General features: G+C 48.4%; 1 protein-coding gene across 4 annotated transcripts in view; it reads right to left on the bottom strand.

Moving 5' to 3' along the window:
* Positions 1–8,230: 8,230 nt before the first annotated feature.
* JAG2 (jagged canonical Notch ligand 2) overlaps positions 8,231–26,646 on the bottom strand; it is a 119,639-nt gene continuing 101,223 nt past the window's right edge. For 2 of the 4 annotated variants that reach the window (XM_080396419.1, XM_080396422.1), the window contains one exon: positions 8,231–26,481. The gene's annotated coding sequence lies outside the window, so the exon portion shown is untranslated. The remainder of the gene's footprint in view (positions 26,482–26,646) is intronic. The other 2 variants (XM_080396420.1, XM_080396421.1) reach the window with 2 other exon arrangements.

Below are 26,646 nucleotides of genomic sequence, written 5' to 3'. Positions count from 1 at the left end.
GCGGCAGAACACGCCTTTTAATTTTTAAAGGAGATGGGGATTATCCTTCTCAGTCCGCCCTTTGCCCTCCAACCTCACCTCAAGGATTAGTTTACCAGAAGAGTCCAGTGGTTCCTTGGGTGACGGCACTGCAAAGCATCAGCCCTAAGAGCCGCTCTCTATTGTGTTACAGGGCGAGTCAAGAGGTAGTGCTGCCAGTGTTTGCTTTAGCAGCTTGCTGGGCCACCATATGCATCCAGATATGTGGTTCTGACTCTGATACCTGAGTCTCATTTTCCCAAGTTGGTTTTTGTAGAGGGAGTTGAAGGGACCTCTCAGGTCATTTGTGAAATCTGTCCCCTGGGACAAGCCCATGTCAAGGTATTTCATGCTTTTGAGACTCAGCTGTATCCCTTTAAGAGCCCAAATGTTAAATAACAAGCCTAGATTTGTGCTTCTAAGACAGAAGAGTTTGTTTGCAGATGTTTCATTTGCTCTTCATCTTCAGCCTGCTACCCACCCAACAGCATGAAGTGCATAAAGGTCAGCCCTGGGCATGATTGCTCAGCTGCAGAAACAAACCTGAGCTGTGTCATGAATCTTACCAGGGTAGAGCCAAAGGGCAGAAATCAGAATTTTAAATGAATGGTATTTCTCTGCCACTTAATCCCACCATGGAACTCGTGAGCCATGGGAAGTGACAAGCAAGGTGGTGGAGGAGAGCTTTTGAATTGGGGAGCACAGAAAGCCCCCGGTAAGGAGGAGTCGGTAGCCAAGAGATGAAAGCCTTCAGAGCAAGGCCATCACTGTAATACACCCAGTCTTTCTTCATCTAACTAGCAGGAGGAATGGGGCAATGGAAACATCACAGCCCTGCTTTTACCTGACTCTTGCTCAGGTCCCCAGCAGGTTTGTTCTCCTGCTATTTGTGCTTGATAAAGCTCATGTCATGGCATCCTTGCTAAAGATGCGCTAGCAGTGTGCTAACATGCACAGCAGACATGCTGTGTGGAAAGACCCACAGAGAAGGCAAAATACCCAGTACAATGTCTTTTGCTGGTTTTGTACTCTGGGAAATTATGGGAATGTCTCTTGGGGAAGTGACAGGAACAACCTTACTAGACACTAAGCCCAATCTTCTAGCAAGCATTGCCCAAGAACAGTTCTCTGCCAAATCGAAAAGGGTTAAACAGCATGTTTTCAGTCTAGATGCTGTAGTCTGGGTTGGCCTCCTTGATACAGTCAACGGGCATTTGTCTGTTGGCCAGAGGAGGCTACACCAATAAGATATGCCACTAATGGGGTCTTTGCTGGTGCAGCAATCTTTGATTGCTTTTATGATGTCTACTACTGGATGCTTGGCATCTAACATTGCCAGAATGTGAACTTCATGTTGGACAGTTTAATTTCAGCAATGCAGAAGGAGCATCCGAGTGGAAGATTTGTTTTTTCTGGAATTGGCCTTGCCCATTGATTCTGAGCTGTGTGAAGCTGCAAGTAATCTTTTCCCAGCTCTTATTCATAAGCAGAATTTAAAAAAAAAAAAAAAAAGAGTAACGAGCAGAATAGAATAAAAACCCCATCCTGTGGTGTTACTGTAAACTCCTAGCTATGCCTTTTCTATATGTTTGCATAGTGCCTGCTACAGCAGGCCCAGGGGTCCTGGAGACTTACCATCACAGGTAGTTAACAAAGGAAGGTGACTTCAGACTTTCATTTCAAATCCATCATGTAACATGCTGGCAGAGGGGAATTTTGGAAATCGTTATCCGAAGCTGCCATCTTCTAGATGCAACTCTGCATATGCAGTTCTAACTGCACTTCGGAAACTCTTGCTTGCCCCCTTTTATAAATGATTCAGGTTTCAGCCCATTGAAATGAACAATTAATTTCTGAACCAAGGAGAGCAGGGTTTCAGACTTGCAGGTGTTCTCTCTAATAAGAGCTGTCATAGGAACGGTTCCTACAGCAGAGTAGGTAAACAAACGGATATAGAACATAGTCCTCCATAGGACAGCTGGCGAGAAAAGCTGTAAGGGCAGAAGTGTCATTTGAACAAAAATACCTAATTTGGGATCTGCTGTACAGGACACAAGCCCGTATGAGTTGCTGATGTTTGCCCATACTAGAACGTATGGTTATGGCTGAAACATTTTTGTCTCCAGCATTACTTGCACAACACAGAACGGAGCATGTGAATTTTTTTGTGCAATACTTTGCAAGAACTGGCCACCAATCTCAATAAAAAGGACGTGCAGCTTCACCAGCACTCCATGCATTTCTTGGTTTCCTTATTTGCCGTGTGCTTCCCTCCAGCCTGGCTGTCTGTGTCCACCTGTTGCCCCTGCTCTTGTGTTTCGGTTTTAAGCACTTTGGGATAGGAAGCGTTATCTTCATGTGGGGCATGTGTACAGGGCTCAAACTGCTGGCCTTAATGCTCTGACATTGTATATAATGGTCTCCTACAGCACTATGGATAGACTTAGGATCTTTCTGTATTCATAAACCTATAAAGCTCTGTCTGTAGGTATGTGTGAAAGTGTGTGCAGGTTGCATGATGTGGCATTTCATGATCCCTGGAACATGGTGTGTGAGCACATGGGAAGTGTTGGAGTGGGACCAGCAGGCATGGAGCTGGATATGGGGGCTGCTGAACCACCCACATGACTGGGGCAAGGGACTCATCCTGCCCACAGCAACATCTCCTGACTATCTTGGGGCTCAGCTGTGTATCCATCCCTGGAGCATGGTATGGTGACTCTGGGCAGACTCTTGTGAGGCTTGCAGTATGGGGCGTCATGGGGGTGCAATGCATGAAGTCAGCAGCTCCTGATCCAGGGTGAAGAGTAGGGTCTTTGGGAGTGAAACACTAGGCTGAGGTACGAGTGATGAAATTCAGTCCCCTTCCCAGCATGTCTCAATCACCCTTGCAGGGCCTTGCTCCCACCCTCCCAGTAGTGTCTTTCCATCCTTTGTTCTCACCTCTTTCCAGTGCCTACCCTGCAGAGCTGGTTGTGTTTCATACCTACGTTTATGGAATGTGGTGAAGCAACGGGGAGAGAATGGGGTCCTTTGGCCCACCTTTCTGGTTCCTCCCTGCCTACAGCACAGCTGTCCTTCAGGCAATGGGAGGATAAGCAAGTGATTCTGTCTCCTGGCAAATCATCTGAGCTTGGCTCTTTGAGATTTCGTTACACCAAATCTCAAAACCCTTAAGGAGATTTCCCAATGCTCCCCCACATTTCAGCATGCTTGAGGATGCTCTCAGGTGGTTTTGGAAGAGCAATGCTCCATGGCTGAGACTAAGAGCTCTGGGTCTCCCTGCTTCAGCTGCTCTCCAGAAGGATGCTGGCTCCCAAGAGGCATTAGAGGGCATGTAGTAAGTAAAATGAGCTTATCAAAGGCTCCCTTATTCCTCATATTCATTTTCTTTAGGAAGGTTCATTGTGTGTCTTCCACTCCATTCAGGTATTAGCAGAGTTAATAGGCATCTCAGGAGCCATTAGGATTTTAATATTCATACACTTCCCTAATTGTTCACTTCCCAATGCCTTTTCTTCCTGCCAGGAGATTATAATGTTCCTTGCCTAGAGCCAGATTCCTCCAGCTCCCTGACTAATTTTCCTACAAATTTTGCAGCAAAAGTAGTTGGTGGGTAGACCTGTCCAACACTTCAATTTTACCTAGGGTGAAATCCATCTCCCTAGCCCCAGGTGCTTCTATCTAGCTGGTTTCCATGTAGCCTGCTGTTGTCTCATTAGAGTGGCTTCAAGTGGGATTTATCTCATGCTAAAATAGATGCCCAAAATCAACTACATCTATCCTTCTCTAGAAGCTGCATGACTGTGAAGGGAGCTCTGATAAAACAGCAATGTTGTAAACACTGTGAGATGAATCCTGCTTTTGTGCCATGAACACTGCTCTCCGGTAATTAAAAGTCAGTTAAAAAGAAGAATGTAAGGAATTATGAAAAATCCACAGCTGCACTGAAAAAGTTGTCAAGAGCCCTGACTTCTTTCCAATTACTCCAGATGAATAGCTCCTATTGCCTCCTAATCCCAAACATCCTCTTGAACCTCCTAATCCCAAACATCCTCTTGAACCTCCCAATGCCAATGACAGGCTCCAAGAAATTTATACGAATCTTCTGTATCAGCTTTCTGGGTGTATGCGCGCAATTTGTGATTTTATCTGTAATGAGGTGTCCCTTTCTGTGGTTGAACTGCAGGTTTAGATGCCAGAAAGAGCAACTTTCCAGTCCTGTAGCTGTGGATTTCGGGCAGGCTGATGAGTTGTACATGTGCTTTGCACACCCATGCCCACACCAAGACAAACACAGGCAAAAAGAGCTCCAAGTTCTCCTGAAAGCCTCCAGGTGGGGAGGAGAGAATGTTTCACTTTGGTTGTGAATCCTGTATTTTTGCTGTTCTCAGTGTGTGTAAAAGCTTGTGGAGTCTTTAATTTAGTGGGACTTTGGCACATGCCAAAGGCAGCTCCCTGGCGAACTTCCCTCCTGAATAAAGGAGGCACTAAACACCAGGGCCCTTTGAACAGAGCGTTAGCATTTATTTTAGGTCTTCGGGCAGAAGTTATGCTCTTACCGTATGGTTGTTCAATGAACTGGAGACTGTGAGTCTGCAGATACGCACATGCACAGACACACAACTGGTTTGCAAACTATCAATTACAGCACTAAAAAAGAAAGTTCGATATCTGCTGAGACACCCAGCTGAAGAGGGGAGGTAAAAAAAAAAAAAAAAAAAAAGCACAGAACTGGCAAGAGAACTGTCCAGAAGTAATAAGTGAAGTTTTTAAGCTAAGTTTGAAGACTAGCTGCAACTTGCCACACAGGAAAAAACAGAAGACAAAAGCACCATTATGCTTTCTTAAAAATGTATGAGTACGGCACACACATTCCCTGACAAGGTCATTAAACATTGGTTCAGAGACCCACAGCGGCATATGCCTGGGTACAATGGGTGTTTACTCTTTGATTCAGTGAGGTGCAGGTATGCATAGGGGTTGCTGTCACCTGAAGAACATCGTTTTTGGCACCATGTGGATCATAACCGCTTGGTTTGGTTAGTGCGCAGAAATGCAGCTAAACCAACCCCTTCAGATATCTAATTTGTTTGGAATGACAGGCATGTCCTGACTAAAAATTAATTCTGCCAGGTGATATAACTTGTTTGAATTTGCAGGAATTTGCCATTTGGAAAAAGGAAAAAAGGAAAACATTTAATTAGGGATGGAGTTAAAGCAGCTAATTTGATCTTTCAATGGAAAAAATAAATTACAGGTTAAAAATGAAGATTATGTGCTCTGGGTAAAGCATGCTCCCTCCTTTCAGGTATGCTTTGATGAGGCTTCTTCCCCTGCTAAGAAATGCAGTGCATGTTTCTTTCGAAGTAATGGCAGCACTAACTCCATCTCTTTGCTTGTTACCCTCCTGCCCCTGTCCTTGAGCAGATGATCTGGCCATGCCAGGGATTTATCTGGGGAGTTCCGCTCTGCTCTTCAGCTCTTTGCACCGTGCAGCACATCACCCACAAGGAGGGGAAAGACAAAGCCAGCTGCTGTGGCGGTGGAGAGCAAACCTCCCTCCCCAGGGCTTTCCACCCTGTGCACTGTCCCAGCTCAGCCTGTCCTGTCCCCTCTCCTTCCTTGGAAGGAAAGCCCATACGCTCCTTCCTCTTCCCTGGAGCTGGGCGGTCCCTTTTATCCACACTGGTTTACGGCATCAAAACCCCACGGCACAGCCCTGACATGCCAAATGGTGCAGTGGGAAGCCAGAGTCAGGGGGGCATGGTGCCGCTGGGGTCCGGGCTGGCTCAGGCATGGCCGTAAGACCACTGCCCACAGTTTTGCTGTGCTCTGGAGAGCCCCAGGGCAGCCCTGAAGGAGCATCTGGGTTTGCCACACACCCAGAGCCACCTCAGCCCCTGCCCAGGTGCAAAATGAGCCTTGCAGATGGGCTTGACCTCAAGCCCACAGAAACCCGGGCAAATTTCCTGTTGACTCCAGCACTGCAGATCTTTAATAGCACCAAGGACATGTCCCAGCAGTGATGGCTTTTGGACTTCGTTCTCCCAGGGGAGGTTTGAGACTCCATGGTTCCTGCTGCATCCCCTGGGACACACAGCTCAGGAGCACAATTCAAGAGATCTTCGGCACCCATGTCAGAGCAGTTTGAATGCAGGTGGGTTCAGACCACCCTTCCCCTGACCATGAGCAGATGGTCTAGACCACTAAACCCACATTTTCTGGAAGTAGGTTCTTAGATGGAGTCACTTCCTGACAGAGCTCTTTGTCTTTTATCAGGAGGAGCATAATCAGAAAAAAAGCTAATTATTTACTGGAGGGATTTTTTTTCAATCTTTCTCTTTTTTTATTAGTGTCCTTCCAGTTTATTACTCATCTGTGGCTTTTTTACAAGTTGTCTTTCAGGTGAGGTGCAGTGAAGTGGTGTTACATTCCATACATGTAGGGGCTTAGCTGTAGTTTCATTGTGTATTCAACCCTATAATTAAGACTCAGATGGAAGACTTTATGCCTTTAAAGCAAAGAAATTCTAGGTTTCTTGGCAAAACATTTGGCTGAGTACATAGAGAGCACCTTAAGTACTTAAATGGTCTCTACGTGAGGAAACCTGATGCCAGAAATGATGTACCTTAAAGGCAAGCTGTTGGGAAAAAGCAAACAAACCAACGCTAAAACGCTTGAAGTCTCGAGGTGCATTCTTCCTGCATATTATTTTTTTCTTGGAAGATGCTCTGTGAGAGGGATTATATTCTCAAAAACAGCTTGTTGCTGGCACCCAATTGCTGTTAATGTGAGCCGCATAAGGCGTGGGAGTCAGCAAAAACCACCCGGCTGGCTTTCAATAAATTATGAGGGACTCAACCATCGCCTTCAAGCAAATCAATACAGCACTGCTTTGGTGTGCCAGCAGCCGGAAAGACTCAATGGGAGGAAGCCGGCATCTTTCTTAGGGCATTACCATGCACAGCTGCCACGCCTGGCCCCTTCGAGGGGGATGACAGCTGGAGTGAGGCACGGCAGCCGTGGGGCCGTGCAATGAGGTATATGGCAGGTCGGGTTTTCAGGCGAGCGTGGGGTGCTGGCACAGAAGGGCTTTACCCACGAGAAAACCTCGATGGGGCAGAGGAGCGGAGTGTCTCCTGCAGCCTGTAGCACTACAGGGGACAGCCACGGGCTGTGCCCCTGCCCGGGGAGGGGCTGGGGCAGCGGCAGGTGTTAGGAGACGCTCTGCTTTTGCTGGTGGTGTTTTCCCATTTGGGTGTGTGCCCATCATCTTCCCCTGCCTCTCCTCTCCATGTGTCACCCTTCAGCCTTCGTGCATCCCTTGGGGCCTGCTGATGTGTGAACCGGACCCACCGCTGGAAGAAAAGCTTCAGAGATGTGAGGTCGGCAGAGCAGTCCTGCGACCTGCCGCTCCACAGGTGGCACAGACCAGCTGGTCGTTATTTTTTGACTTCTGCTGGAAGGCAGTGCAGATCAGTGCAGGCTTTGAAGCTGGGAACGGTAGGTAGAGAGAAGAACACAGTCATCAGACTCAGGATAAGCAGCACAGGTAACATCTCCACATGCAAATAGCATCACCCAGCTTTTGCAAAAGGGTGTGCTTGTGCTCAAACTCCAGGGTGGTGCAACATGGGCTTAGCAGTGTTAACAGCCACCACCGCGGTAATAAAAGGCGATTAGAGCATTAATGCTAACAATACGGTTTAGGCAGCTTTTTCCACCAGTCGATCTCAAAATACTCCAAAAAAAAAAGGATCAATAACTTGTTTTTATAGATGGAGAAACAGTGGCATAGAGCAGTGACCTTGTCACTGCCATCCAGCCGGCTGGCAGCAGAGCCAGCAGCAGAGCTGAATTCACAACCCATGCTTTTCTCAGCCTAAAACACACTCAGCTTTGCCATTTTGACTTTCCACAGCGCCATTCTAATATTTGGCAGAGAAAGGCACATGTGTCCTCCACTCACCTCCTCTGTGTTTGGGGCCTATCAAATGTTAAATGAAATGGCAGAACCAGAGCAATAAAGATTTCTATCAATGGGGGACCTCCCACTGCACAAGGAATGTATTTAGTTTGACCTTCAAAAAAGTAAGTAATTTGCCAGAAGTCAGCCCAAGCTTTTTAGGGGTATCTGTGCTTCTTTCAAGGAGATGGTCTGCGTATCAGATGAGCCAGAATCTTCTGGGATGTGAAAATTACAACAGCCTCTTTTTCTTTTTTTTTTTGTTATTAGGAATCAGAGTAAATAAGTATAAGCCCTACATGGAGCATCTTGTTGGGGCATACATTGTATATGCTTCAGGGCGCAAATATTTTACACACCCTCCCCTTTGATTTTTTTTAATGGAATATGCAAATGGTGCATGTTTCAGCTGGGATTGTCTCTCTTTGATCTGACTGTTCTCCATCCTGGAATTTCTTGCAGTGGGGAGAAACCAAACTGGGGTGTGCATATAGAGGGAATTTCACCCTGCACTTTCTCCAAACCCATCAGGGGCCAGCAAACTCATGACAGAGACCCTGAATGGTAGCAACAGGTTTGGAATAAAGTCTCTACAGAGGAAGGGCCAGAGAGCACTGTCCCTGGCCCTTGCAAAGGATGAGCAGAAGGACTTTGGTACCTCCTTCTATGCGAGGATTCACCTACAAAGGGGATGGTTACGTGAAAGGAAGTCATGGTTTCCTCTGAATTGCAATGCCTGTCCTCAGCCTGAGACGGTGGAGGCACTTACAGCCAGGACCAGTGAGTGTGATGGATACATGCTCATGTGCAGCAGGTTGGAGAGCAGTGTGTGGCTCTCCTGCCCAAGCAAAGACCCATACTAGCCAAATCCCTGGCAGCACCTGCTCTCAGTGTAGCTATCCGTTTGCTGCCTTTGCCCAGAACCTCTTGGCCCCACAGGGTCTTAAAACAATGCAGGGTGAAAACTGTCTGGTGGGAGGACCTTCAGGTGTCCTGCTAAGTAGCAGACATGCTGCTTCATCCACCAGTGAGTCACAAGATAATGGTTTTTAAAAAATGCACTGCGAGGAAGGCTGGCATGAGAGCCACCTGCATCCAGCAAGGATGCCGGTGCAGGCGCCGCCGAAGAGGTCAGCTGAAACAACAAGCGGTGCCTAGGCTACGCTGCCAAAACAGCTCGCGCCGGGGCTTGAATTACCGCCTTTGTGCAAAGACCCCGCGTGGCTGCCACGATCAGCTCCCTTTCTCTGATGAAGCAGATAGGGCCAAAAGAAAAACAGAACAAGGAGAGAAAGCAACATATGGCAGTACATGTGGATTTGCTGGACAAAACGTGCTCCTGCTCCCACTGGAGCCAGAGGAAGCTTCGCCTCTGACTCCAGTGACAGCAAAAGTGGAGCTCAGGGGACTGGAGGAGCATGTGGGCACACAGAGAAGTGAGATGTTGATCAGGGATGTATCCATGGCCAGGAAGACCGGTCACCTGTATGCCAGGTCATGCTGCAGCAAACCAAGCATAATGAGGAGTTTATACATATTCAGAGAGAAAGATTCGAGCTGTCCGGAGAAAATCATAATAATACTGGGGGAAAGAGGGAGGGAAGGAGGGAGGGTGTCCTTCCTGAATTTGGAAAGTATTCTTGTTTATTTCTACTTGCCTGTGAGGGAGATGGCAGCATAATGAATCATCCCAGCTGCATAAAGAGCACAACTAAGATTCTACCTGAACAAGAAGAAAGCTTTTTTCAAGGCTCATAAATGCTTATTGATTTGTCCTTTTCTATTTGTGTGCCTCTGCATTCCCAGGAGCACAAGTGGAAAGAAAACATCCCTGAAAAAAAAAACCAACCCTATTAGCAGAGGTCTGACCCCTAGCCCCTTGATAGCATTGAAGCCACTTGCCTCCAGCAATGGATTTGGTCCATCCTCTGCTGACAAAAGCAAACCAGCCAGGGTGTGCGGAGCCCCTGGCCCGCAGCCGTGCCCTCCTGCGCTCACAGCTGCCTCTCACCTGCACACATTCACCCTTCAGGCAAGCCCAGGACACTGCCTGGGGTCAGCTGGGGGGTAGCCAAGAGTTTGGTCCACAGTGTCTTTCGGCTTATCAATGGACTGTTGTTCAGCTTGGGATTCCTGAGCTCCTTAGTCACGTCTTTGCAGGTAACTATAAATCACCTTCTGCAGAGCCCAAGGTTTTGCAATACTTGGCCCTTTGCAATTTTGCCTCTTCTGCAAATAACAGGAGTGGCCATCTTTGCTCTGCTTGAGACAGACTTTCAAGTTATGGGCTCTGGGTGTATAAGAATTAGTTGGGCTGATTTTGCTTCCTTGCCAAAGTTATTAGATTTCATTAAAAGCAGCTAGAAACACAGTAAGTTCCCCTATGCTCTTGTTTCTCCAAATAAGGAACAGTTGCCACTGGGCTGGAAAATTGGCAAAAGCATCCATAAAAGCTTCTCTAAACAGGCTTGGGAAAAGACTGGGAAGGGATCACTTACCTGGTCAAGTTTATGTCTCTGGTCCAGGACCTCCACTGGTGGGTGGCCTTGCCCCTCAGGTGAGCTCATTGTTGTTTGCTGGGTGAAACCCTCCTGCTGTTGCTGTGACGGTGATCAGTTTGGCAGAGGCAGGTGACTTCTGGGGTCTCCCATCCTCCCCACATCAATTCCCATCCCATCACTATGGGTGATGGAGTCTCAGAGGACAAAACCCGCACCCATGCCCTGCCCCTGTATCCCATGCCATGCATTTCATGGCACAGCAGTTCGGCTGGGAGCACGGCTGCAGGGATATACCTGCACAGCTAAATGTGGGTCCCAGGGAGGTCCTGGCTGATGGCTTAGGAGTGTTGTGCCCATGGCACCATGGCCCTGCCACCACTCCCAAATGTGCTCAGGTACCAAGGGGGGGTACTCTCTGGGGAGCCAAAGCTGAGCTGATTAGCACCAGCCGTGGTGTCCCCCAGCCTCAGGTGCCAGCAATGCCACCCCAGGAGCACTTGGCCAGGCTCACAGGCTGTACATAGCTGATTGGCACTGTAGCACTTCTGTGACATTTGGCTCTGGGGCAGCTCATGCAGTGGCAAAGTATTCCCACTCCCTCAGCCCTGAGCTAATTAGGACAGAAACAAGTGCACTGCAGGCTTTAACATTTACTGCCTCATTTTTCACACAGGCTCCTTCCCTTTCTAGGAAGTTGCGAAAATCATGGAAAACCCCCATGCTATTGCAGCAAACCATCAGCATGGCTGTCATGTCTCTGTCTCACGTATGGTCAGCTCTGCCTGTGAAAGCAGCTGCCGCATTGGCTACTGAGGCTGCTCAGGGTTGGGGTTATTTTTTAAGATTTTTTTTTATTATAGGGATAGATTTGACTTTTCCACTTTTCAGGTTCACTCACCCTCTCTTGGTGCCTTTCTCTCTCTCTCTGAGCTTGCTTAATAATGCATGACAAGGAGCACAGGCTGCTTGCTCTGCCACAGCAGTAATAATGCAGCATGTACCCACTCCGTGCGGGGTCAGGTTTCTGCCGCTCGGGAATTCAACAGATGGAAACGCTGGGATTCTTTCCATGGCCCTCCTGCCTCCCAGGCCCCCAGGATAGCAGAAGATTATCAGGGGCATATCCCAGCACAGTCGCTGGCATGGGAGAGGGAGGACCTATGGTGAGGGATGGGGGGAGGCAGAGGTGGTAGAAGTTATTATTTTAATGAAAGTGCTGAAGATAAGACCCTTCCCTCTGCCTGGGAAAGCAGTTCATTCATAATCATATTGCTAATAAAATCAGTTTTGCATTTTTAAACTGATTTTGTTTTCACTGTCATGACTCACCTGATTAAAAAAGTCAGAACCAAGGTCCCCTCACCTCCATCCCCAAACTGATGCTGCTGTTTTCTGTCCTTTGTTTTCTTTGCACTGAGTCAGGAGATGTCCTCTGTTCCATATGAGCCTGAAGAAAATGTCCAGACACTGGGGTCTGCCTAGACTCCCTCACCCAGCAGGGCTGAGGCCATGGTTGCAAGCTTGACTGCTTCTGCATGAACATTGCACTGCCGTCCCGAGGCTACTGCTGCTTCAGATACCTGCTTCTAAAGATGTGGGGACTGGCCCATACGTTCAAGCCCTTCCCCTGTTCATGCAGGGGACTTTGCTTTCAGATTGGTCCCATTTGTGCCCAGTGCCCCATAGGTGCCAGTTTGGACAGCAGAGGAGAACAGGGAATTTTGGAAGCTGGCCTTGTGGGTAGCAGGTTACATATCTTATTTACCTTATCTCTGTTGTCTATGACAACTAGGGTTTTCACGTGACAGAAGATGGGACAGAAAAACCTGGATTAGGAAGAGCCAAAATGCACGGGGTGCACTGAAGAGAGATGTGACCAAGCAGGTGTTGCAGCCAAAGCTAAAAAAGAACAAGAAAAGACATCTCATTTGAACAGGTTTGTGTTCAGAAAACAAAGAGCCAGTGGTGGTGATCTGTGTCATATGTCTCTGTATCTTCTTTACGCTGAGAAGCATGGACAGGAGCAACAAGGTGCAGGCCAGGGATTTCAGGATTTCAGGATCAAGTGTCACCCATGCTGGTGTGTACACAGGTGAGGACATCCTGAAAGATGGGCTGAAACCTACACTCAGCTTTGAGCTCTGCAGCTGCCTCCCATCACCTCTCACATTCATTGGCATTGTGGCATGATGGTTTTTTACTTTGGCCCCAATCCTTTCTATATGGGGAAAGACCTGGTCTTCTTTGTCACCAGGAGTCATCTTTCCTTCCAAAAAAACCCACCCACCTACCTTCCGGATTTCATCCCAGATTGAATGGCTGCTTGTTTCAGCAAGAGCCGTCTGTACTGTAACAAAAATATTCATCTTAATTTTAGCGTATGAAACATTGCAAAAGTCAAAGTTGGTTATATTTTGCAGTTATGGCAGAGCCAGCTGGAGCAGTCTCACAAAACCGGCAGTGCTGTCAGAAATGATTGCTGGAATGTGAAAACATCAGTGTGGCAGATATTGTGAAGTTTTGGGGATCATTCAACCTCCTCTATAGTTGCTTCCAGTGGCATTAAGTAACAGGAACCCGTTATTCAGTGCCATACAGTATCGGTGTGTACCCGGGATGCTTGGTTATGGCAGAGTAAGCGTGATGGGAGCTGGTTGCTGTGCCTGGGTGCACTGAGTGCGTGCCTACAGCTGGTGCTGAGCCAGGGGCTGCCTCCCCAGTGCTCCTCAAAGGGTGCACGCTGTGCTCCTCCTTCTGCATCTGCACCTCTCATTTCACCTCCTAACGCTGCCCCACGCGGCGACAAATCGGTCTAATATGGGACTTAGGTATACCCATAGTGTGAAGCCATCAGTTTTTGTCTCAGGCAGGACACGCAGGGTGCTCTGGCAGCTGTAGGAGCAAAGCGTGCAGGAGCAGGAGCCACCATGCTCCCGGGCATGCAGGCGGGCTGGTGCAGCCCTAGGTCTTCACGGCCAGCAGGGCAGGCAGGGGAAGGATACGTGCTGGGTTTTTGCATCCTCAGCTCCTGCTTGGGGTGGCAGGGAGGAGGTGGTAGGGTGCAGCGGGGCTGCCCTGGGGCTCTCACTGGTGGTCAGTGACAGACAGCTGGGAAATCACCGCGGGGCATGGCGAGCCTCCCCTTGGCTCCGGAGAGGAGAGGCAGGGCGTAATGCGAAACATCAGGCAGGCGTATCGTTTGACTTTATCCCTTCATGAGGCTACTTTGTGGCCACTGTCAATCCCAGATGACAAGATATGTAGATGGAAGCCAGCATTTGCTCTGTGTCTCAGTTTGCCCGATCCAGCCGCATACGGAGGCTTAAAGCGCCTTGAGAACAAGGACAGAGACAGCTCCTGGACCAAAATATGTTGCTGCGGGCTGACGCAATCCAGGCAAGAGACAAGGGGACTTAAGACAGCTCATGAAAAAAATGCCATTAGACTCACTTTTAAACCTTGTCTTCAGGCTTTTGGACTTAAAAATAACACACACCGTTGACCATTTATGTTTAGCTCACTGGGGGCTTTCTTTCCTGCAGGAATGTGAGGATTAGATGGTCTTCTCCGCTTCTGCAGTGACTCCACCAGCACCCTGTGAAGTGATCATGTTCTCCTCTCCTAAAGCCTGGGCTGGATTGGCAGCAGTGGTGCAACAGCAGATGCATGAATGAGATTCCAGTGTGCTGCATCCCATCCAGGCGGGAAGGAGGGGACCGCTGCACAGGGCAGGCTCCGTGGTGGGCTGGAGTAGGATCTTCCAGCCAAGCTGACTCTAAGGAAAACGTGGGTGGCGTTCAGCTCCATTTTACAGGCAACAAAACCTACTGATAGCAATGCCCTGATTTCTGAGGGTCAGATCCAGCTGCCTGCCTGAAATCGATGGCAAGCTGCCAGCAGGTTTCAGTGGAGTAAAGCGGCTATGAGTGACAGTAGGAAGTGGCTACAGAGGTTTGTTAACCAAGGAAGTGTTAGAAAAGCAAGTACTTAGCAGGGTGCAGCAAAATCGTCAGAGAGGTGTAACACTATGTTGTGGTTGGAGCTAGGACTGGAGCCGTGTTTGGGGATGTTGGGGACTCAGAAACCTCACTCTGCTCTCGAGTCTGAGCTCTCTGCCATACGTCAAAATAAGGTGTGGGGTGAAACAAGCTGTGGGTCCAGTGCTGGCTCCCCTCCAGTTCTTCCGCAGGACAGACACCTGAATCTGAAAGACGCAACCCCTGGCCTCAGTCTAGGCAGCAACTTGTTCTTTGATTGAGTTGTGAATATACATGTGCAGTCCCGAGGCACAATCCCTCAGCCTGACGAGACAGTGCAACTGAACGCAAACGCCTCCTGCCCCATGAGGAGAAGGGGCTGCCCCAAACGGGCAGCTCATTTCTGGGCACCCTGGGCAGGAGCCAACCCGTTACACAATGGGCAGAACAAGGTCTCAGACCCCACTGCCGAGCGCCTTGGCTGCTGCTAGCACCTCCTGGTGTCTCTGGTGCGCACCTTGGGGTCCGGAGAGCTGTCATTAGCCAGGACATTCCAAAGAAAGAAAAGTGTTTCCTGAGCTCGCTGGCACATTTCTTTCTTTTTTTTTAAAAAAAATGTATTTTAATTAAGCAGCTTTTTGGCCAAGTAACAATTTGGGGATGGTGGGGAAAATAGGAAATAACAGAGGAGGCTTCCTAGAAGAGGCTTAGAAATAGCATTCACAGAACTGGAGAGCAAGCTTACTTCTGAGAGTGAACCTGGGCTGCAGGCTCTGCCTCACAGTAGAAGACAACTTTGACACAGGGAGAGACACTCGCGTCTTCATCCCTCAGGGGACAGACAAGTGATGGAGCAGTGCTCCAAAACAAGCCTGCTATACCCGTACACTGTCTTGCAGATACAGGGAGACAAATTTTTTTCAGAAGGAATTTCATTAGCGGGGCCAGTGAGGTTGGAGTAGGTGCTGGCTGCCATGCTGGGTATTGAGGGGCTTTCCCAAGGTGGTACCAGCCCTCTGTCCTCCTGCAGGAGCACTCTGGCCAGCCAGCCAGAGGGCTGTGGCAGCAGACACTGCTGAGCTCTGGTCTGTGCACTGCAGGATATGATTCACAGAGGCGCACTGGGCTTCCCCAGCGCTGGGGAAGTGGTTTCAGTCCAGATAATGCAATACCTCCCCACCCCTCACAGCAGCTCAGGGCACTGGTGATGCCTGTCAGAGGCCACTGAGGTTGCCATGACTTTCTCCGTCAGACAGTTTCAGGCTTTCCTAGTGCCTGCTTCTTGGGTCATTTCACCTATTTTGGGGTCTAGCTGAAATACTTCTGTGGCTCCCTTCACACTAGTGCCTCAACACATTTCACCTCCAGCTGTGAGAAGAGCTGATGCTGTTACCTTTGCTTCACAGAGTCTCCTAAGGTACACTGGTTTTGGAGGCTTTGTTACAGTATTGCTACCACACTTGGGTAATAGCCACCTCCAGACCACTGGCTTGCATTGAGATAGGCAGCCCTCTTCCAAAGCTGCTTCAGCCTTCTATGATCTTTGTGGAGCACTTTGTTATGTTAAGCGTAGGAAGTAGCATAAGACATTAGGGCAGTGGTCCTTAAAATACACTTGCTAGAGAAGGAACATTTGCAAAGGTGAACTTGAGGTGAGAAGAACACATAGCTCAGATGTCAAATGCTATACTGAAAAAGTTGTAGCAAAATAAAGATTGGCAAACCTTGTGATGGCTGGTTTAAGAGATCAAATATTGCCTTCAGGCTACCTGTAAAAATGTGGAGTATCTAAAGACACATGGGGGCTGGTGAAAGAGAAAAGTGGTGGGTGATCATTCATACCAATCTAATAATGTTGGAAATAATTTGAAACAAATTAGCGGTGGAAACCAGAGGGTCAAAAAAAAAAAAAAAAAAAAAAAAAAAAGAAGTAGGAAAGAACAACCTGTAGGTATTGCTAATATTTCTTGTCCTTTATGAGAAAAAAATTTCCTTGTGAAAAATTGGACTCTCCAGCCAAGTGAGAATGTGTAATTGTAATTCATGTGGAGAAGAAACTGTCGGTTGTCATCATTAATGTTAATATATTAGTACTGGATGTTCCAATGAGGGCCCTCTGTGGTCAAGTAAACATGCCTGCAGGGCTTAGCTATCATCTCTTCCTTTTAGAGAGCACCTAATTACATCTACAGAGACCTATTGCACATTTAATCGTGATAAATTATCGTTGCTATTCTGACACTAGAGCTGCCTATCTGCTGAGCAATGGTAGAGATCAGGAAGGAGACTTAGTAGGTGGTTCCTAAGTAAAGTAGAAATCACTACTGCCATCTGAGTGTAATGTGGTTTATTTCCACACACCTTCTGATCTTCTGGGTCTGAGCTGGCCAAATGACACAGACAATTTTCTTTTCTTCTGACCTCCCAGCCTTCTGCCAAGATGCAGTTCCCAAGAGGCAAAACACCAGGACATGGTCTACCACAACCATTGACCTGACTCTCAGGATGAAAGGAGGTGGCTCACCCAGCAGGTCTTCACAGGACTGAGCACCCCATGGAAATCCATGAAAGAGCCTGTGTTGAAGTACCTCAGGACAACCGCAGAGGTATTTGCCAGAGAACTTTCTTTGCTTATGAAGGGAAGAGATCATCTCTGCCTCATGGGGCCTTTGCAGAAACTAGCTTGAAGAACAGCAAAACCTCCTGGTGATCCCTCCGCATTTATGCAAATTAACTCTTAATGGGGAAAAAAAGAACTTCAGATTTTTTTCTGGTCACCTTTCTGATTTGCAGCTACAAAGTTTTATCCAGTGGTACCTATTAAAATATTTCTTGAGAGCCGTTGGGGTGGCACTGTTCAGGCAGGCCAGGAAGCGTTCAGAGAAGCAAACTGGCTCTCTTGATGCAAATGAGCCCTCTGAGATAGCTGGAAAGTTCTTTCTTGTGGGCTTTGCTAAATATGTGGTCTAACGGGCCGTTATTTGCTCCTTTGTACTGACGGTACATGCTGAATGCACACCCTGGCATGACGTTATGCTGTTTGTCCAGACTGCAGGCTGGGCACTAAAATTAATGAGCACAGACACATTGAGCTTGCAAAAACAAGAGGTTCAGAAACCACTTTCAGCTGTACACCAAGCCGCACAGCTAAGGGCCTTACTTGGGCCGCGTTTGCCCTTGTTGTCCACTGGCGTAGCCCTGATGACTTCACTGCCACATAAACAGGGTCAGAATCACATGGTAAATATCTCTGTGCTTACAGTAGGACTTGAATATACAACAGTGGCACAATACGTCTGCTTCTAAAATCCCTTGTGTTTCCTTCAAGCAACTGTATAGAAGAGATCGGAGAGGTGCAGGCCCAAGTGGCTCCAGAGCCCTCTGCTTCGGTCTGCTGCTGAGACAGCAGCTGAGCAAACTACCAAGCACCAGGAAGCCCTTAGCTCACTCTGAAGGAAAGCAATTATCCCTAAATGGCTGGGGAAGTCGGGCAGGCTGTGGTTGAGGTCTCAAGTCAAAAAAGTCTCCCCCATCAGTCAGCACATGGTCTACCTTAAAATACCATAATATATATATATATATATAACCTGAATAATCTATAATCTATATATAACCTAAAATACCAGTCTGGCAATGATGTGCTTAACGCTGATGGTGAGCATTTTCCCAGCTCAGTGCCCATGCGTGTGAACAGTCCCACAAGAAAATATCACTGAGAGCTCCTCAGCCTTGCTTGTCCTGGGGTAGCAGGGACTACGCCGACAAGGCCTGAGCCAGCCTGCCAGCCAGGCTCTCCTCTTACGGCCCAGCCAACAAAGCCCTGACCACACATGCAAAGCTGCAGAGAGCTTCTCCATGCACATTTCTGCTGGACAAGGTGGTCAGGCCATGGTGGTTTGGGGCTGGTTTGGGGTGGCCTGGACCACCACACCAGAGCAGTCGTGGCATCCATGGTGGAGCAGGGAAGAGCTGGTGGAGTGAAGAACATTTCCATTGCTGTGAGCCCCAGCTCCCCTATAGCATCCAACTGCAAACTGCAGCGAGGCAAAGAGAGACCATTTCCCTGTACTCTTAGTGGCTTTTTGTCATATTTTCGGCATTGGTTCACATCCTGTTCTTTTTTCACAGTACCTTTGAACTCCCTTCTGCCTGTCCCTTCCAAGCCTGATGCAGCGAGGATGCTCTGCCCTGCCAGCACATTTCCTTGGGGAATCTCCCTGCCCTGAGTCCTGAGCCAGCCCCCTGCACGGGATGAGGGCACCTAGTGATGTTCATTTGCCACAGGGCAGCAGGGCTCTGGTTTGCTCCTGCTTGCTCGCACATTCCCACCGGGGATAACAGTATTGTCTCAAGGAGTGGCAGGTATAGGTAGGGGATCAGGAAACTTGTTTGGTCATGCCGTAAGCACAGCCAGAACTCTCTTACCCGCTCTTATCACGCAGGGCTGCAGTGCGGCTTCCCTACTGCAGCAGCCCATCTGAGACCTGGCCAGCGGGGCCCGAGACCCCAGGGCAGCAGTGCCACCCAGGAGTCACTCAGGCTGTCCTCCTTGCGCTGACGGCCACATTCAGCTTCCTTGGGGATCCTGTAAAAGCATGGAGGGATGGGAAAGAGGGCAGGGGGGAACCTGTGCATTCATTGCAGCCGTCTCCCAAGTCGGATACTGCTACGAGGCTGGGGCCAGCCTCTCCCTTGCCAGCAGCGCTGTGTGCTGGTGCTGCACCTGGCCATGTGGTGAACCCCAGTGAAGGGGGGCTTGGCTACCCATGAGCCTGCACAGGGAGCAGCCGGGCCTCCAGGAGGAGTGCCTTGGCATCAGGCGACAGAGATGCGAGAGGACCCATCAGTCAGGAGGTGCCTGTGTCACCTTATCCCTGCTACGGCCAGCTTTCCTGCACTCGTGTTATCTGCTTATGAGTGAGGTTTGAGAAGGCTAAGCCAAGGTTTTGGACAGCTTGACAGATCCAAAACAAGATATTAACTTCAGCATGGCATTTGCCACCCCTCCAAAGCCTGGCTGGTGCTGCCTGCCTGGTTTCTGGTCAGGAGCAAAGGTGAGTGCCAGATCTGCTGTGCTCTGCAGCCCTTGGCACAGAGGGTGGCCTGTTTCAGGCAGCAGCAACCAGGAGCAGCTAATTAACCCTGGCCTTATTTGAAATAATTGCTATGCAAAACAGATGCATGCGGGACTGGTTAATGCATGCCCCTGTTCCATGGTCAATCATCTCCTCATGCTCCTGGACAGCTGGGATTTGATGGTAGTTCCTCTGGACCTCTTGTCTGGAGGAGTTTCTTCCATAAGGAGGAGCTGGGAGGGTGAAAATTCACATCCTGAGATGCCCTGTGCCTCCCTGCTGCCCACCCCACACATGTATGACAAGATGAAGCAAGAAAAAGAAACAGGAGTGAGGATTTCTGATAGCATTTGAACAGAAGGAGGGACCGGTCTTTAGAAGCTGGGTTCAGGATCATTTCTGCACTGAAGCTGGTGAGCTTAGCAGCTGTATTTCAGCCTTTTGTTTTAGACCTTGTTCACCATGAAAATACTGTGATACCCAAAAGTATAGGGGTGAGCCAGTGGCTGCAATCTTTGGGTTGGGTCCAAGTGTGGACAAACTGACCCTGGGCTGTTGGCTGATGCAGCACCAATTCTCTCTTCCTCACTTTGTTGCCCTTGGGGCTGCTGTGGCTGACAGCATCTTTACTGACCTCCTCTAAATCCAAAAACAAACAGAATTTTTCTATCATGTGAATACTGCTGTGATTTATTGCAGAATAATCTACCAAAAAGGCAATGGGGGAACAGGTCAAGACAGGAGGGTCACGGTGTCCTGGGCAGGCGCTGAAAACAAATGGTACAAGAAGCTTTAGAGCGGAGTTGGGACATTGAATCAGTACAGAAGCAAGGTGTAAGCCTTCGGTTCAGCAGAGAAAGCTGCTGACTTCAGTTTCAGGCTCCAGGGTTGAACTCAGTGCAGTTAAAATATTGCAGAAGAATGGGCAAAGGCTGTTGTGGAAATTAAAGCACCATTGCTTGTTTGCTTTTTTCCCAATATACTGCAAGGAGCAGTAGCAGCTAAGCAGCATCTCATGGGTTTGTCCTGCATGTGAGGCATTGCCATCATCTACAAGCCATTCTTATAAATTATTTTACAATATATCACAGCAGATCTTCCGCCAATGGAAACTCTCTGTTTGCTCATGGATTTACGGGGAGAGGCACGCTGGGGTCTGGCTGGGCCAGGATTGAATGTGTTTGCACATTCCCTCCCCTTACAGGATTGAATCCCTGTCAGCCTGGTGATTGATGCACTGCTGAGCCAGTATATCTGATAACCAGAATCATTAACTAAATTGTTGGAGGGTCAGGGGTCGGAGGGCCAAACACCGTTCTCGCTCCCAGTTTTACAAGGTTCCTTTGTCACATTGTGTGCAAGTGCAAGTCGTGTAGGCAGGGAAAGCCACCGCAGAGCCCTGCAATCACGGCCGAGCCACGGGGGGATGTGGCAAGCGAGGGACAAGCTGTTTGCACAGGGATGCAGAGAAAATTGTGGGTCTTGGGTCACTCAGCCACCGGATCTGCCATATCTTTGGAAATGAATGCAGGATTTCCCTGTGCTCATGGCTTCGTTTGAGAATGGCATTTGCCTTTCCTCTCTGCAGAAGGAGAAAGGGCACTGTGGTTGCAACTGGCTCCTCCCACCCATCTTCCTCACTGCCCTCCCCTCCTCCTCCTCCTCTGGGAAAGGTCATTTATGGGACGCAGCCTCTCTCCCTGCTCCATCAGGGCCTCCCTGCAATTTCTAGCTGTCACACACACACACAGAGAAACTTTTCTGGAAAATTGCCCTCCATTTACTTACATCTGATGCACAAATGTGTGCGGATCCTGGGGAGGCGGCCACTTTCCCAGGCAGATGTCTCCAAGTGTTAAAAAAAAAAAAATCAGCCGCAAGCTGGGATGCTCCTATTCATCCTGGAGGGCAAACTGCAGCAGAAAGAAAGGGCTGTGCCTGCTCCCTAGCTCTTTATGGAGGGGCTGTTGCTTAAAAGAATTGAACCAGATTCAATGCACCACTGAGGCACCTAAGAGGGGATTTAGGGACTGAAATTTGCCTGTGAGCACTGATACATGCTTTGTGAACAAATAGCTGTGTCCCTGAAGAGGTTATCAGGCTGCCAAAAAAAAAAAAAAAAAAAGGAGGGAAGAAGCAATCGACTCAGGTTGGATCAGACAAGAGGGAATGGGAGGAAGTGGCAGCAGGGAGGTTCGGGTGGGCGCAAGGTGGGGAGCAGTTCCCCCAGGATGAAATTCCCTAGCAGAGACATGCGCTGCCCAGCATCTCGAGGAATACTCTGGGAAAAGGGTAGATGGAAAACTGGTGATATTAAGTACATCCATTTCAGTGACCAAAAATACTATTGCTCATTCTTCAGTGTCACAAGAATACATTTTTGACATAGTATATTCAGACAGCTGCCTGCAAATATTCAGATTGAGTTCTCTACTGCCAGGGAGAAAAAAAAAAGAAAGAAAAAAGCAGAAGAAAAAGAAGAAATGAAAAGGAAAGGAAAAGAAAGTGCCATTTCTTAAAAAAAAAAAAACATGGTAACTTTTTGTGGGAATATAGAACTTTCAAAAGTGACTTTGCAAGAAGCTATACTGGCACTTTCTTGCCAAGGTCGAGATATTCTCTTGGCCTTTTCCAAGAGCCTCTTTTTTTTGAAACAACTTTTCATTAATTTTTAATGCATATTCTATTACAAACAGCACAAACAGCAGTGCAGTTCAGAAAGGACTGAGCCTGGAATGAGGAGCATTGATTGCATTTATGGAGAAGGTTCTTCTGACTTCTGAAGTCCTACTTGTACCTCTGGAAGATTTCAAACATATTTTTTTTTTTTATTACATTTTGGTTTGGAAGCAATGTTTCAAACTCAGATAAGTTTCAAAATCACATAAATACCAAAGGAAATTCTCGTGCTGCATAGCTTTACTCATTTCCCTCGCAGACCCGTGAAATGTGTCATCACCAGTGCCACCGCCAGGCTGAGGGGCGAGGAGCTGCAGAGCTGGCAGAAAGCCACTTATTGGCTGTGGGGAATGGGAAAAACTTCAAGAAAAAACCCCACATCACCCACTTCGAAACGTGGACATTCTTAAATCAAAAAGCCACAGGCAGCCAAACACAGAGCCCAGGGGATCTTGCCCCTGTGCGAATATATTGATATTCATTTGACTGAGCACCAAAATGATTTCAGGGAAGATTTCTTGGGGTACATCTGTGAGAAGCCTGAAAGGCAGTGGGGTGTCGTGACCCTGTTAGCATCCCCTGGTGAGGAAGGTGCTGCAGACAGCGCAGCAAGGACCTTTTCCAAGTTCAGTCCGAATGATACCCGGTGCTGTTTGTGGCCTGGGCTCTGGCTCAAGACGGCTGTGCTGTAGATTTGTGACTTTATTAACCCTGTGGCTTGCTGACCTTTGAAAGGCGACAACCTGGCTGCAGCCCCTGGGGAGCTGCAGGCAGAAATGGAAACCAGGGATGGCTGGAGACAGACCCCATGGGACACCCAGCTTCATGACACACTGTGGTGGGGAGAAAAAAAATGCTGAAAAGCATAATATTCAGAGGTGCTTTTCTTCAGCTGCTCTTGGCATGACTCCACTCCTAGAGATAGGAGAGGGCCATCAGGAAGCCCCACTGCAGACTGCCCAGCGCAGTGACACAGCTGCAAGGAAGCAGGGAGTAACAGCTGCAGGACCAGTGCAGGCACACGGTGGAGACCAGATTAGAGGTGACCCAAATTCCTGGGCTGTGGAGCACTTGCCAAACAGGTTCTTTCACCTGCACCACCAAAATTTGAGGGCTTCTGTGGACATGGTGGCTGCACACCACAATGTTTGTGGAAAGCAATGCTGCATGGCTGCGGCCCACGCCAAGGGCTGGTCCTACACCAGCAGCACTGAGCTGGGCTGCTGGGCATGCTCTGTGGTCAAAGGCAGGCTGGGCAACCCTCCCTCATGGTTGGCTCCAGACCCAAACACGAGCCCAGACCTAAGGAGCAAGCCTGGGAGCGTCTCTGTGTATGGGCAGAAACCAAGCAGGTACTCTCAGAAGGTCCCATTGACTCTCCATCAAGTAACTCACCTTCTGGATACATGGGGGAAGGCAGAAGAAAGAAGGTGCACTAAAAACTGGCCTCATACAGTAAGTTTTTTGCACATCTTCCTCTCCTATGTCCTAGAACATTCTCTCTCTGGGGTGAGTTCCTGCACAAAGAGCCTTTTGGTTGCCTTACTCGACAGCAGATTCCCAGCTGGATGTTGTCCCAGTCCCATTGCAGATGTGTGGGCTCCAAACGCTCCGCACTTGACTCCCCATTTGGCAAACCACCTTGAGGTCACTTGGCAAATTTGGCACCTCGAGGTGTCAAAATTGTAGCTGACTCAGAGGTGGGCAGAAGCTGCTGCCATGAACTTGGTTTGTGAGACAACCGCACACGTCATCTCCGACATGAGAGCTGATTAATGTCACCGAGGTGATTGCTGGAGCATTTGCTGAATCACTGCACTCCTCTGCCTCAGATGGGTCTTTTTTATTATTCATTAGTCATAAGGAAGAAAGGCTTCTCATGTTTGTAAGCCATGGGCTGCTCTGTGGCATTCAATTAGCTTTGCAGCAGGAGGCTGCTTGGTCTCCTGTCCAGATTAAAAGCAACAAATATTAAATGTTCCTTCTTCTGATTGTATGATTTACAGCAGGGTAGTAGAAAGGTGTGAGTATTCCTGTGTGAAGACTATATTTTAAACGAGAAATCATTTGATAACCAAACAGACCCCATGCTATGACCCCTTTTAGTGACATTATTGCAGGGATTGGTGGATGAAATGGTAAATTGCACATCTCTGGAGTCAGCCATCTGTGGGCAAATGATTCTTAAATTGTCATCTGTGATGCAACACTGCACGGAGGGCAAGAAAACACTTACTTCCAACCAAGCTAATAATTCTCAGCAAGGAATTTGTTTGGTGAAGGTGAGTGAGGTCCCTGTGAATTCCTTGGAATTATTGACTACAAGGCTTGCGGGGGGGCGGTTGCAGGTTGTAGGCGGGGAGTTTTGTTGGGGTTTTTTTGCTCGTTGTCAGAATTTCAGGTGCATTCTGGTGGGAAATGTAAGCTGTGGCATACGTTTCTATCCCCTGATGAACCAAATAAAACTCTGCAAAGGATCTGCATTGAGAGAGGACTTTCTGTAGCAGGAAGGACAATTCAGTGAGGACCAATAATTGTGCCTGAGGGATAAAAATGAGGATAAACTGAGCTGCCTGGGGCCTATGCAGAAGAATTAAAAGAGAGGAAGAATAAAAAGAGAGAAAGAATAAAAAGAGAGAAAGGATAAAATAGTAGTAGTAATACAATGAAGTAATAATGCAATGAACTTTGTTTCTCAGGCAGTCCTGCATATTTATATGAAGTCATGCTGGGTCAAAACTGACAAGCCACAGGTTTGATGGTTCTTTGGTAAAATAATGGCTCAAGTGAGGATTTGGTTACAGCTAGCTCCAGGACTTGAGCATGTCCTTGTGCCAAGACACTAGCATGTCATTGCTCTGGGACAGTGACACTTCATTGCTCTAGGACATTAACATGTCACTGTTCCACGAAGTGAGCAAAGCCCAACAGGCCAATGTCAAGTGAGTCTTAATGGGGTATGCAAGCTCTGGGGAATGTTTCCGTTCTGTGATGAACTAAACCCAGCTTGAGGAAGCAGCTGCAGCTGTGAAGTGATTCCTATGGACAGAAGGACAATTCCAGAAGCGTGGCCCACAGTACAAATCCAATGTGCTCTTTGCCTGGTTTCTTACCTCCAAAACTGGAGGTGAGACCATGTGTTGCCAAAACCTGGGCCCAGACTGAAGACCAAGGAGCCCTTTGATCTCTAATTTTTCGGTGCTAACAGGTACCAGGCCAGGCACTAGCTGGCCAGGGAGCAAGTGGGCTTTTCTCCCTGTCTCTAGAGCAAACCACAGATGCTCCTGACTCTTCTCCACCCAGGGCAAAGCCAAAGGCACAGTGAGGTGAGCACAGCTCTTGGGCTTTGTCATGGGATGGAGGGAATGAGGAAGATGGCTGTTTGCTCTGTACACCACAGGTTGAGTGCAGAGGGAAGGGTGCAGGGGGGCATCCTATGGGTAAAAAACATGCTGTGGAAAGGAGACAGCTTTCTGCAGTGAGCAGCTGTGGCAGTCAAGGTCCTACATCCTGAACTGCCTCACCTCATCCTTCTCTCAGAGCTTTGGGGCCTGAAAGCATTGCCATAACCTGGCATGAATAGTTCAGATTTTAGATGGTGACTCATTTTTCCTCCAACATTTGGGTTCTGTTGATGGTTTTTCTCCTTTTCCTTTTCAAGGGCATTTGAAAAGCCCCTGTGCTAATGACTTGAGCCTGCTCCTCTTTCAGTGTTTGAGTCAATACCCTTCCTTTAGCACATGATGGGCTCAAAGCACCACTGATTGCTCCCCACAGCACTATTACCAGACCTGTCTTGGCTGGCCAGGGATCCCCTCCGGGATGCTAATACCCATGTCCAATGCAGTACCCCGTGGGCCCTGAGTGGTTTCTCTGTCCCCATGTTGTGTTTTCATCACCTTTATCAAGTCATGCCACCTCTGAACAGCCCTTGGGTATTTTTTCAGGATTCAGATTGATTAAAGGATGTTTTCCTATCTTTTAAAATCCATTGTTTATTCTTTATTCACTTACTTCTGTTGATTCAGTCTGCTGCAGAAATGAGCCATTGCATGGAGGCTCCTCTGAGCTCCTGGAGGAGCTGTGCACTTGGGCAAGGTGCAGCCCTCCCACAGAAATCATCAGCTCCTTGTTCAGTGGTGGCCATCTTCCATGGAGATGCTTTCCCAGGACCTGCTGCTGGGACAACCTTGGCCATAGGGGGGTCTTCAGTTAAACTCATCCCAAAGCACCTGGTTTTGGTCATGAGCCCTTTCCAGAACCTGAGGAAAAATGAAACATCTTCAGTTTTGGAAAGTGTGGAACACCAGGCTTCTAATGCTGAATGCCAGGGATGTATGTTATTCATCATGGACGTAAGAGGCACAGCAGCAATACAGGGACGGGGAGGAAGGCAGACCTTAGAGTCAGTCTGTTAAGAAGTTGAG

This window comes from Falco punctatus (genome assembly GCF_963210335.1).
Source record: "Falco punctatus genome assembly, chromosome: 7".
Taxonomy (NCBI): Eukaryota; Metazoa; Chordata; class Aves; order Falconiformes; family Falconidae; genus Falco; species Falco punctatus.
The sequence above is the reverse complement of the archived record's forward strand: the minus strand, read 5'-3'. Positions and strand labels throughout refer to the sequence as shown.